We start from the raw sequence: 13,857 nt of genomic DNA, 5'->3' as shown, positions 1-13,857 counted from the left end.
CTGACTGGGATCCCTTATGGCTGGAGAAATCAGGCAGTACCTGCAGGCCTATGGCTCTGTGTCCACTCTGGAACTCAGGCCTCTGCCCTGCAACCAGAGACAGTAAGGGTGTTTAAGGAGATTCAGCCAACAAATATCCCATTACCTTTCTCCACCTCTGCCATCTCCAATCCCAGGTCTGCTCGAGCCATGACAGACACCAGTCTTCAAGGTTGGTACAGCCAGGAGGACTAGGAGTGTGATCACAGCTCTATCTTTCAGTAGGGGATACCCACACAGAGGAAGAATCGGAGTCCCAAGAGCATAGCTTTGCCTATGGCTCACCATCCACATTTTCAGTCTCAATAATGAGGGAAAGTCACTGTCCAGCCAAAAGATTCCACCCCTTAAACTCATTTTCAAGTAACTTATAACAAGTCTCTGAAATGTAGGGCTGGAGGAAAGTCAGGGATCTAGAACTGGTGGCCTGTCAGGAGGGAGGAATTGGGTGTGGTACCTAACCTCAAATAAAAACTGAGCTTTCTGAGGACATAGTACTAATGACAGAAACTGAAAATAGTTAAAGGAAAGACACATGTAATTTTGGAAACTTTACTCCAGACGACCTGCCTAAGCGCAAACTTCCAAGGAATGTATAGGCACTGGACAAAGGGGAGGGTGTGGGAAGTCCATATGCCAAGAGAATTCTGTAAACTGTCAGTGGTTACTATGCATAAACACACCATACAAACACAAAGGAACACATAAACATCTAAGAATACATGACATTGCATCGTCACCAGAAACAACTGGGCAGTATATGTGTCTCCACACAGAGGTGATGCACTTCTCACTCAGGCAGAGCTAATAGGAAGCCATGCCTCTGTGCTGTAAGGTCCTCAGTGCTGAGGTGTACTGCAAGGAGGGGAGCAGCTCACTCATCTCACTCACCAGGCACTGACTTCTTCCTTCACTCTTTTCAGTGGTGGACATGGAGATGGCCCTGGATTGACACTTTCAGACCAGACATTCTGTCTTCTGCAGAGTCCCGACCTGTGCAATGTCTAGATGCACGATGTCCAGACAATGATAACACCTGTCTTTGGGGACAGCTCATTAACTGCCCCCATCAAAATTCCTTCAGGATTCCTAACATGGCCTCCAGCTCCTGGGACAAACAGAGAATAACAACATGGATGAGATGACTGCTGACCCATCCATGCCTAGGAAGACCTATGAGTGCATTAAAGAAAACCAAGATTCACCACTCCTCCCTTTAGCACAACCCGGCATGCAGCAGCCCCTGAACTACTTTGATGATGGAAGTCTGAGGCAGAAGGTAGGTTCTGATACTTCCACCTTGAAAAGCAATAGTCTTGGTCTGGGAGAGACAGGGAATCTGGAAAGTCATGGAGTCCAGCATTGATTTTGAAGACATGACCACACTTGTGGGAGACATTCACCTCCCAACTCTTAAACTCCCTCACTAACCTATTCCAATTGGAAGATCCCCCAGCAAAACAATTGAAAGACATCAGAATCGTCAGGAGGGATCAGGCCCAGGAAAGCTCCAGCAGCAGCATCTTCACATACAAAGAGATGAGCAAGAAAAACTTGAAAGCCTCTGATGTACTTCATGGCGATCCTCAGCCCAGAATCCAGTGCCAGGTCATGTTGCAGGAAGAAGAGGTTGTGGGCATTGCCACGGCCAGTGAAGGTTATTGACATCAAGGCCAAGCACTTGGATGGTACAGCTCAGAAATCTTCACACAGCAGTCCCAGGGTATCTAGGGCACAGTGCCAAGAAAAGACCATGAAGACCAGAGACAACAAAACCAAAAAAACTGGAGAACTGAAGACATCTTTTCCCAGAGTCAAGGAAGAAGACAAGCTCAGCATCCCCAAGAAAAAGAGGAAGAAGAATCCACCTGAGCTCAGCCAGGACAGATTTAAAAAGCCTCAACCTCTCATTGGCATGCACATGCTGGAGAATGTGCAGGTCTTTCACCCAATGGGAACGAAGAGTGAAAGAAAATGGGCATCTCCTGCTCTCAGTCTCTGGTAACATTCAGCAGCAACCAAGATCTCATGCCAGGCCCAGCCACCACATCACTGCAGGATGTGCCATTTGATGGCCCAGGGTCTGCTAAATCCCTGGGCAATGCTCAGAGACCGAAGAGCAGTGCTCACACGGAGTGTCCATCTCTGTGCTTATGTGAACTGCCTTTACCTGGAAAGGTCAAGTTAGTACCTCTGCCTTTCCCAAACCTGGACAGGCCTCAAGCCAGAACTCTTTCCAGAGACCTTCTCTTCCTGACTTCAGGCAAGCCCACTGCAGCTTAATCTGTGAGGCCACATTCCCACTCCGCTCTGTCTACCACACGCAATTCATCACAACCAGCTCATGCTTGCATATTGTTGTTGGCCTCTGAGAAGACAGCTTTGCTGACTGCCACTAGGGCCACACAACATAACATAACCAACAGATTCCATTCTTGCACAAGGCCTCAGCCACCTGTCCCTGGGCCTGACCCCACAGAGCATCATCTCATATTTCACTCCAGAGGGAGCTTGTCTGTGGTGTCAGTAACAAGGCCCCATCAAATGTCAAACCTCAAACCCAGTATCTGCTGCAAGACTTCAGCTGCCACCCATTTCCATGGAGAAAAGTCAACATTCCACAGTCACCTCAAAGCCCATCACAGCAGAGCAGAGGCCAGAGAGGGAGGCCATGAAGATCTGGGCTCAATGTAAGTGACAGAATGCTGCCAAGTGCACCTCTCAGGACAAAATGCATGTTTTCCTTCATAGGAATAAGGATATGGAAACTGGTCGACCTTATGGCTATGCAATGTAAGTGCTGGCCAAGCCTTTGGAATGCAGTGCTGGTCATCATACACAAGCTGGGATACACATATAGATACAAGGATATGTCTGTTCTTTAAAAACCCTGGTGAATATATACATATGTAAGGACATATGTAGGTAAGTAGATTAATGTGTATATGTCTGGGTTTCTAAGCTTGTAAATACTTGAAGACACTAAAGTTGACTGTAGAAACTTAACCCAAATATTTCATCTATAAACATATATTGAGAGACAGTTTTGAGATTTTCCTCATAACTTGGCTACCATTAATCTATATTGCCAAAGTAAGAATAGATATTACATAAATACATCCTGTGTGTTAAATCACTGCAACTGAATACTTAATTTCAAACCAATTAGCCAAAGCATTGGTGGTGATCAAACTAATTTCCTTGATTTTATTTTCATTATATTAGTTGCTTATAATGGTATATCCCCCAGAGTTTATGCTCTATAGTGACTACACTCCTACTTTTTCAAACACTTCCTCCCAATTTGTACCTTTCACTCCAGCCCTTTGATCATTAGTAGTCTAGGACAGAATTCTTCCTGCAATTTCATTGTTCCAGCTTGATGTGAACATACCCATGGTTGACTCTTACTGAGAATGGTTTAAGGTAATTACTATGTTTACCTTAAGTTGTATTCACTTTTGTTTGTTTGTTTTTTTTTGGTTTTGTGAGACAGGGTTTCTCGGTATTGTTTTGGAGGCTGTCGGTCCAGCCTGGCCTCGAACTCATAGAGAGCCACCTGCCTCTGCCTCCCGAGTGCTGGGATTAAAGGCGTGCGCCACCACCGCCTGGCTGTATTCACTTTTGAAAGCATCCTTTTAATGTCTTAATTTAATTTATGTGTGTGTGTCAACATGTGTGTGTGTGTGTGTGTGTGTGTTTGCCTTCCCCTTGGATTGCTGCACAAGACACGTGTGTAGTGTTCAAGGAGGACTGAAGAGGGCACCAATTCTCTGGAGTCTAGATTGCACCAATATTGAAAGCCACCAAAAGGTCCTCTGACAGCAGACTGGGGACTGCAAGAACATCAAATATCCTTATCTGCTGAGCCATCTCATCTAGCCCCAACTGGATCTGCACAATACAAACAACACAACTTCTTTTTCACTATGGATGCAAGGATTTTGCATTCTCTGTATTATCATGTCTACTTCACTCTTGACAGTGCTGTGGGACACGATGCTTGATTCACTAATGTTCTGCACGCAGTGCTGCAATCAACACTGATGGGCAAGTATCTATTTAATAAATATATTGAGTTCTTTGAAGAGGTGTACATGAACCATATGGTAGGGCAGGTTTGGGATTTTGGAGGACCCTTCATACTAGTATCCAATCAAGCTAGAAACCTTGTCATACCCACCAGCAGAGTATAAGGATAGAACTTCTGATAACTCCATCAGCAGTGTTTCCCAATTCATATCAAGGTGGCCTTGGTTGACAGCTTAAGGAGGTTCACTAAGTATTTTCCTGATACCTTCTGAATACAGTCTCCTTTTTCAGTAAAGCTGTGAGGATTGTATTTTATTGCTCCTTTACTAAAAGGACTGAATTCTTTCTCATGATTTATATATATATATATATATATATTGTCTAATTGTAAATAATCCACATATTTATCCTCTGAATGCAGTATTAATAACAAAGATTCCATCCAGTTTTCTTACTCATACCCTCATATTACTCCTTCTTTCTGACAATGAACTCTTTCCTTCCCTAAGAGACCATTTGGCAACTGCTGCAAGGACTTCTGGAGTGGTTGGAGTTTCCCTCAATTCAGGCCTGTCCCTAATACTTCAACTAAGCTATGCGAGGATATGACAGTTTCAGAGTTTGCTACACATTGCTATTTTACAGGGAGAAATAGGGGAAAATAATCCATTAATTGAAAACTTGATTTTATTTTCTTGACTGGTATATTGTAACTTACTATGCTATATCAGGCTAGCCTTGAACTCAAATTAATATACCTCTCTCTGTCTCTGCTCTTCCTCTGCCTAGGAGCCTGCCTGTGATTCTGCCACAAAAGTGTTGGGACTAAATGAATACTGCAATGATCCTGGTGCAATCAGTTTCTTCCATAATATGTGGATATCCAAGATTCCAAGCAAAATGTGATGAAGAGGCCATGTAAGACTCAAGGTGTGGTTTGGTATATACCTAGTATCCCATGAGACTTAACTGCATGTGTTTAGAACTGCAGCTCAACTCAGATTCTTTTGGTGTTGAAGTCTGCTGCTCAAGCAGAGATCATAGGAAGCCCAGCCCCAATGCTATAGGGACCTAAGTGCAGAGGGGCACTGACAAGAGGGAGCAGCTCACTTACCAGGCCTTGTCTTCTTCCTTGACTCTTTTTCAGTGCTGCAAATGGAGAAGAGACATCATTTGGATTGACACTTCAGGCTACCAGGTATTACTTCTGCTGCAGGGGAGAACTCCGTAACACCTGCCCCCAGGATGATCAGATAAGGACAACACCTGTCCATGGCGACAGATCATGAACTGTCCCCATTTCCAGTCCTTTAGAGTTTGTGGCCTTGCCTCAAGCTCCAAGCCTATAGAAAACAGAGAATATCAACTTGGTTCAGATGACAATCAATCTATCTTTGCCTCTGAATTCCAGTGAGGTTTCAAGCAAAAATCCAAGAGCAACAACTCCTTCCTTTAGTACATCTCAACAAGCAGCACGCCCTGCACTACACTGAAGCTGTTAGAAGAAGGCAGAAGTCTTTATCTTAGTGCCAACCAAGAATGTAGCAGCCTCACTGAGGATTGTTGACAGTGCTACAGAATGTCATGGGCTCTGGCATCAAAGTCATAGTCATGGCTACACTGTTGACAGATATTCACCTTCCCCAATTCTTCAACTGCCTCACTGAATTAAACCAATTCTGAGATACCACAGAATCCCAATCTAAAGCCTCCACAGTCATCAGGAAAGATCTGACACAGTAAAAATCCAGTGCCATCACCTTCACTGAGGTGAAGTAGGACTGGAAAGGCTCTGGTCTCCTTGATGGAGCTCCTTTTTCCAGAATTCAGCCCCTGCACCTAGTGGGGTGAGAAGAAGCTGTGGTGTGGGCAGTGCTGGAGCCAGTGAGAACATATCGACAACGTGGTGAAAGACTTAGATGTTAGAGCGGAGAAAGTCCCATGCTGCAGGCATATTAAAGCACCTTGGGCTCAAGGACAATATAAGACAAAGATGAGTAGAGAAAACAACTAAAGGAAACAGAGGAATGAAGCAGTCTAGGAAAAGAGTCAAGGCAGAAAAGAAGCCCACTATTGCCAAGACCAAGAGGAAGAGGAATCCACCTGAGCTCAGCCATGACACCTTTGAAAAGCACCAAACCCTTCTCAGACTACACATTCAGGAGTCCATTTAGGGCCCTCACCCAAGGCAGAAAAAGGGTGGGAAGAAAACTGTTATCTCCTGAACCTTTGACTTTTGGGATACTCTGTGATCCAAGAGTTTCACAGTTTGTAACACTTTAGCTTCCAGGGTATATGCCACTGACTTTTTACAAGCTTAAACGTAGGAAATAGAATACATGTATTTATTGGCTTACTCTTAGTTTCGTAATGCAGGCTCTCTCTCCATAGCTCTGAGTTCTTGTACTATCTAAGATTACGCCAGCCTCTGCCTGCTTAGCTGCCTCAAGATTACCAAGGCAAAAGGAATGCTCCCAACAAGCAGGTGGAATCAAGTTTCATTTTCTACAACTCAGCTTCATTACTCTGAAAATATGGTTTGCTTCAGTTACAGAACATGAAGCCGTGACCTCATAGGAGGTGTGCATTTGCTACCCAAGTAAATTTGTGCTTATGTGGTAATGTTACCATTCCTTTTCTACTTATAAGAAATATAGCATAAGAAATTTACTGAGGAGATACTTTCAGCCTGTCATTAGATTTTCATGGCATATCTTATTTCACCATATCTAACCCACAACTATAGTGTAGGCCCAATATTCTCTAGTCTAACAAGGGCCATCTGATCTTCAGAGTCACCCATTTAGAAACTGTTCACAAGACCAACATGAGAAAATCCCACCACATGTATCCAATGATCCTCACAGGAACAACTTAAGGTACAAGAGAATGATGAAAAGCAATAGCTTAGGGAGTTCTCTGGTTTTATCTCTCTGTGTGTGCTGCACCTAGAGGTTTGTGAACTGCTGTGGACCACTGTGATTCACTTAACAACTTAGGATTGATACACAGGCATTTGGATGGAAACTTTCTAATTTGGATAATATTATTTTACTCTGTATGCTTGCAAGCAAAGTGACTTGTAGAATATTGCTTATTAAACTAACCTCTCGAATACATTTTTCATATTATAGCAATTACCAAATGCTACACTTGTATTGAATTCTTGTCCTTGTCTTAATTCTCATTGTACTATTCACTGCATAGACATTTTAAAAACTGTATCTTGTACACAAAGCACACTAAATCTGTTAACACAACCTAGCCATTCCTTACTCTGTCCACAAATCTTAAGCATTGATCTTCTGCTTCACATCATGGTCTTGATTTTCATTAATGTCTACATGCAGATATGTGTAAACTAGGATCAGAAGGAAGAGATAGCAGAAGGCAATATTTGGCTGGGACTGGATATATCTGATACAGTATTATTATTTGAAGATATGTAAATTCTCTTGCAGTCAATATGACAGCATTCATCCTCTTAGCTGATAGGAGTACTACTGTGTGTACATATAACATGTTCCTTACCTATTGCTCTGTAATTGGACATGATGCTCAGGCCCTAACACAGATATTCGTGAAAATGTGGCTACCTTCTCTGATGTGCAAGTAAAAACACAATCATTTCTGTTGGCACAATATGGATGGGATTGGTCATAGATGAGGATTGTGATATTTAAAGAAACTCCATACAGAAATATACACAGGGTAGAACATTTCACATTGCACCCAACAACTTGTTAGTGGGTCCCATGAAAACAATCCTGGGAAATCCCTACACTTCTTATATTCTATAGCATCTAGAAAGTTCATGTATTCAGGACCTGGGGCATCACAGAAAAGTAATGCCTAAGATGATACGCTAAGTTATCATGATTTTTCCTGATCCTTCTTTTTTTGGTTTTTAAGAGACAGGGTTTGTCTGTAGTGTTTTGGAGGCTGTCGATCCAGCCTGGCCTCGAACTCACAGAGATCCGCCTTCCTCTGCCTCCCAAGTGCTGAGATTAAAGGCATGTGTCACCACTGCCTGGCTTTCCTGATCCTTCTACAAAGGACTCTTATGTTCTCCTGACAAAGATCCTTTGAGTTCATCACTCCTAAAATATCACAATGAGGTGTTGGTTTTGTTATGGTGTAAAAAGCACTACACTATTCTATCAACTACACTAGTGTCCTGCGCTACCATCTCGCCAGCAAGAATGAAGCAGCACACTTAGGATCCTTCTGCAGAACAGCTTTAATGCATCTTGAGAGGGAGTACATAAGCTTACAGAGCGGAGACCCCGGGGAGCGAAAAGCCCAACCCTTATGTAGCCCAGCAGTCCTTGCCTCGGACGTGTCATCTCCTGACTGGCTCCTGCTCGTCAGCCCATATGACACCACAGGAGAGGCAGAGAGTAAGGGATGGAAAACTACCAGGCACGGGCGCACTCTACTTCTTTGCAGGGCATAACGGCCGGGTGTTGGCACCATTTTGTAACGGAGAATGTGGGGACGGCTCCCACACACTAGCTCTCACATTCTATTGCACTCATGCTTGCAAGGCAATCCCTGAACCCTGAATAGATTGCTTTGTGCATGATCCACTTCTGAGGATCAAGGAGATATCTCACTACAATAACAGCCGAAGCAATTGCCACACTCTCATCAGCAACTAAAACTAATGCAAAAGATTTTGGGCAAGGAGGCAGACTGGGATGTTATATCTGCATCAGGACAAAGGTTTGGATGGGAACTGTGGAGAACCATCCCTTCCATTCAACCACAAAACAACAATTGTCTTTCCACAGGAAACATGAATCATGGTCAATGTAGTGGATCATTTTATAAAATCAGAATTCCCTTGTGTTCATTGGTTACCAAATCTAACTGGAATGTTGTTGCTCATATAGTTAAAAACTGTGCCTTCATTGGAACATTATATACATATCACTTGACTTTGTAATAATGGAGGAGAGACAGCCCAATCCTAAAAGAACAGTTTCTGAGCATCCTCCCCCAAATTAATGGGCCAAGATGTTTGGTTTATGAAGCCAGACTGCTAAGAAAGACTGACATTCCAATTGCAGCTCAGAGGAATTCTGAATTCCTGATATCCTGAAACTCAGTCAGAAGAACAATCATCTAATAGTGGCTAAGAACTAACACAAGGATCAAACAGCCTTCACATTTAGGGAAGTCTTGAAGATCCTCTTGGCCAACATCTCTTGACACTTACACACACCTCTGGCACTTGGAATTGAGCAGGCATATGGCCTCTGGCAGTGCTATTTTCCACCCATTTAGGATACCATCTTTCAGATCCTTTAACTTATTTTCAGTCTTCTTGGAGATACTGTCCCAAACCTTTCAGGCACTAAGATGATATGGTGATGCCATCTCTGAAAAGAACATTCCCTACAGAGTGTGATAAGAGTCTGTAAAGACCTACCACTGCCAATTCTATCAGAACACAGCCTTTCTGTAATGTCATACATTAATCAGATTTTCTAGGAAATGTGAGCAAGTCCATTCCACTAAAGATTGAAAACCTCCCATCATTTGCAGCTGCTAATCCCTTACAAGAACAGGTTTCAACAAGTGTGTGTACTACTAGGAAGCACTACCTCATGAACTAAGAAAGTCTTTGTATTTTAGATCAAAAGACAAGTTTCTTTAACTTCTAGTTTTCAAAACTTTTCTAGGAATATGGTGCATCATAACACCTCTCAGGAGTCTGCTAAACTCAAATAAGCCCCTTCACACCAACCCAAAGAAACAACATGGCCATAGTCAACCCTTCCACTTGAGTTCATTCACATCTATGATATGCCTCACAGCAACACTGAAGAAGCAGGTGACTTTTGGAGGCCAGCAGAGTTACAGAATCTACTAATGGGTGTTCAGATGCAACCCACCTGAGGAGTGATACACTGATGGGGCTTTCCCCTGGCCATTCAAGCCCTTCATGAACACCAACTCTTAAACAGTTCCTCCCATTTGCTGAAGCAGTATGATGTCTCCCCAATGCATGCATTGTAGTTTATGGTCACATGGGATGTGTGTATGTCATCTCATGATTAGATCTCCATCTTATAGGCACAGACATCTGTGGCTAATGAGCAGCATCATTTTTCATTAAGTGTATAATTTTGATATCTAGAAAATATGCAAGGTCATGCTCCATAACTAGATCTGTTTCTACTATCAGGACTGTAGAAACTTGTGTCTTCTTTGTTCCTTTGATGCAGACTAACTACACACAATCACCTCATTTGAACCTCACAACACATTCAATCTAGATTCTCTCCTGATGCTATCACAAACACAGAACAATCAATTTCTTGGAAGTAGACATCATAAATCACTCATGATATACACTTGCATCAATGAATCTATCCACCATTATCTTATTAGACCCTACAATTAACAGGAACCCAAAATAGGAAAAATGATAAACAATAGGTCAGAGAAATGCTTACCTTGTCATGTCACTTTGAACACAGCTGAGATACAACTAAGAGACAAAAATGACAACTGCATTTCAATTACCAATGCAATATAACACAAGCCAGATCCCTGAGAAAGAGGCAATCTCAAATCAGTACTTGACACCCTGAAGTTCGCCTCTGAGAATGACTGTGGGAAATGATCTGTAGTAACCATGTGGAAATACTGAGGTTAGTATTTATGGGTTAATAATTAAGTCAGAGCTAGATAACAAGATACCACAGTAAACGGCCAACTGCTTCTTAATTAATATAGCATCCTGTGTATTCATTTGGGACTTACACAGCTCTGGGAGCAGGCACACGGGAAGAGTTATCTTAACACTCAGTGGTGTTTCCCATTTCATTTCTATTTGGCCATGGTTTACAGCTACTTTCGGTTCACTATGTATTTTCTGGATATCTCCAAAACTCACTGTCCGTTTTTAGTACATTTGTGATGATGATCTCTTTATTGCTCCTTTACTAAGTAGGTTGATCTCTTTCTCAAGATTTCATATTCTATGTAATTGTAAATAATCCAGATATTAATCCCCTATCTGAGGTATTAATAGCAAAGATTTCATGCATTTCTCTATGGCATACCCTGATGTAACTCATTCTTTGCTGGTAATAAACTCTTTACTTCCCTGAGAGAACATTTTTAACTACTGCCAGGATTTCTGGAGTGGTTGATGTTTTGCTCCATTCTTACCTGTCCCTAACCTTCAACTCTGTAATACACTGGGATCTAACATTTTCAGGGTTTCTGACACTTTGACCTCCTATATATTTGGCACTGATATTTTACAGGGTTAAACAGAGAAAGAAGAAGCCATTTATCTATTACCCTTATTTTATGACTGATGCTTTGTAACTAAGTGTGTTGCATCATGATAGCCTATAACTCACATTAATATGCCTGCCTCTGCCTCTGCCTAGACCTCTGCTTATGATTCTGCCTCAAGGGTGATGGGAATAAAATAATGCTATACGAATACCAGTGGAATCAGTTTCTTCCTGAACACATGGACATCACAGCTTCGAAGTATATTTTCATGAGGAGGCCATGTGAGAGTCAAGGTGTGGTTTTGTACACACCTATTATTCAAGGAGTCTTAAGTTCATGTGTATGAAACTAGAGCTCAACTCAGATACTTTTCTTTTGTTGTGAAAATCTGGGGCTCAATTGGAGATCATAGGAATGATTTCCTCACTGCTGTAGGGACCTAAGTGCAGAGTTGTACTGACAGGAGGGGAGCATGTCACTTACCTGGCCTTGCCTTCTTCTTTGAATCTTTTTTAGTGATGGAAGCAGATTGTCACTTCTGGCCAGATGCTCATTCTGCTTCAGGGGATTACTCTACAAATCCTGCACCCAGGCTGCCCAGATGCGAACAACACCTGTCTATGGGAACAGATCCTTCAGAATTCCTGAAGCTGCAAGCCTGGAACAAACAGAGAATAACAACTTGGTTAAGATGAAAGCCTCTGGATGACTATGAGGGCACACACACAAAAAATCCCAATAGCAATACGTCCTCTCTTTATCACATCCAAACATTCAGCAGGACCTACACTACACTAAAGCTAGTAACATAACACAGAACATATTTGTCACAGTACCACCTTGAGAAGTAGCAGCCTCTCAAGATGTTTCTATTTCCAGTTATCTATAGTAAGCTGCTGGATGTGGAAGGAGTCACTACAATGTCGCGGAACCTCAAATTTTCACAGATTCATGTATCCATGGAAAAATGCATGCAGATTCATGATGCAAAGTTTACTGCTCATTGTTATGAAGAGGACAAAATTCAGGTTTCATAAAATGGATTTTTTTTGTTTTTACGAGACAGGGTTTCTCTGTATTGTTTTGGAGGCTATAGGTCCAGCCCGGCCTCGAACTCACAGAGATCCGCCTGCCTCTGCCTCCCGAGTGCTGGGATTAAAGGCGTGTGCCACCACTGCCCGGCTCAAAATGGATTTTTTAAATAGTAAAATATTTCCTGACACATTTATAAAATTTTTCAATATACTTCTTTATTTTTTTTCTGTGTATATTTGGTGTTATTTACCAGTTTTCTATAAAATTTCCTAAACATTGTGACTATCTAACCTGTCAGGGGACTCTACTATATCTGTTATATAAGAATACCTGTCCTGAGAACATTCTTTAAAAATACAGATTCTCGGGGCTGGGGAAATGGCTCAGGGGTTAGTTGCACTTGCTGCTTTTCCAGATTCCAGCACCATCACTGGGTGGCTCAAAACCACATGTAACTCAGGATCCAATGGAATGCTCTTCTGACCTCTGTAGCTACTGGCACACACACACACACACACACACACACACACACACACACGCACACGCACATGCACACACAATTTTTGAAATAATTTTCTAAAATCCTAGATTCTGGTTACTCATCTGTGTGGCAATTCTCCTAAGTGCTACCTAGGAATCAGAAATTCTGAAGCCTTTAATTTAATTTTCCAGACAGGGAGTCACTGTGTATGCTATGAGAGCCTCAAACTCTTTATCCTCCTGGCCCAGCTATCTGAGTGCTGGGATTATAGGTATGCACTCTATCATCCATGAGATAAATTTGACTTACCAAATAAATTAGCACACACTTCATTTTCTCAGTCCATTCATGTCAAATATTGTTCTGAGAACTTTGCTATCATAAATAATAATAACACAAATTCTAATAGATAATGGAGTGGGGATTGGAAGGGGGTCTAGGTGGGTGGGGGGAAGGAGTGGGCATGGTGGGCATGGAGGGGAGAGAAAGGGAGCTGGGACTGACTTGGGAAGTAAGCTTGTTTCTAATTTAAATATATAATAAAAAGTCTGATATAAAAATTCTAATAGATATCTCTCTTCATGCATTGTTTTCTGAAGATGATAAAGTGGGGGTACGTCTTTCCTACAAGGCAAATATTTTAGTAAGTACTGTCTCTCTGGGTACCCGCCAAACTACTGCAATCTGAGAATCACAGGGAACAGTGACAGATACCCAAAGTTATGTTAGTTATTTGAAAAGCGGTTTATTAAGAGTTCCTCAATAACTGTGCTAGAGAGATGGCTCAGCAGCTAAGAGCACCTGCTATCCTTATTGGGGATCATGGTTCAAAACACATTGAACTCATAAAGGCTTACAACCATCTGTGTACGTCCAGTTCAAAAGAATCCGGAGCCCTCTTCTGGCCTCTTCAGGAACTAGCCACATAAACAGTGCACATACTTACAAGCACTAAAAACACTATAAAACAGAGCCGGGCATGGTAACACATTCCTGTAATCCCGGGACTG

At 42.2% G+C, this 13,857-nt stretch overlaps 1 pseudogene; it reads left to right on the top strand.

Annotated features, from left to right (window-relative positions):
- The first annotated feature begins 1,615 nt into the window (after window positions 1–1,615).
- On the top strand, window positions 1,616–2,322 carry LOC121136474 (annotated as a pseudogene).
- The last annotated feature ends 11,535 nt before the right edge of the window (window positions 2,323–13,857 follow it).

The sequence above is a fragment of the Mesocricetus auratus genome, unplaced genomic scaffold, assembly GCF_017639785.1.
Source record: "Mesocricetus auratus isolate SY011 unplaced genomic scaffold, BCM_Maur_2.0 Super-Scaffold_100275, whole genome shotgun sequence".
Classification (NCBI taxonomy): Eukaryota; Metazoa; Chordata; class Mammalia; order Rodentia; family Cricetidae; genus Mesocricetus; species Mesocricetus auratus.
This window is presented reverse-complemented; position numbering and strand designations above follow the sequence as displayed.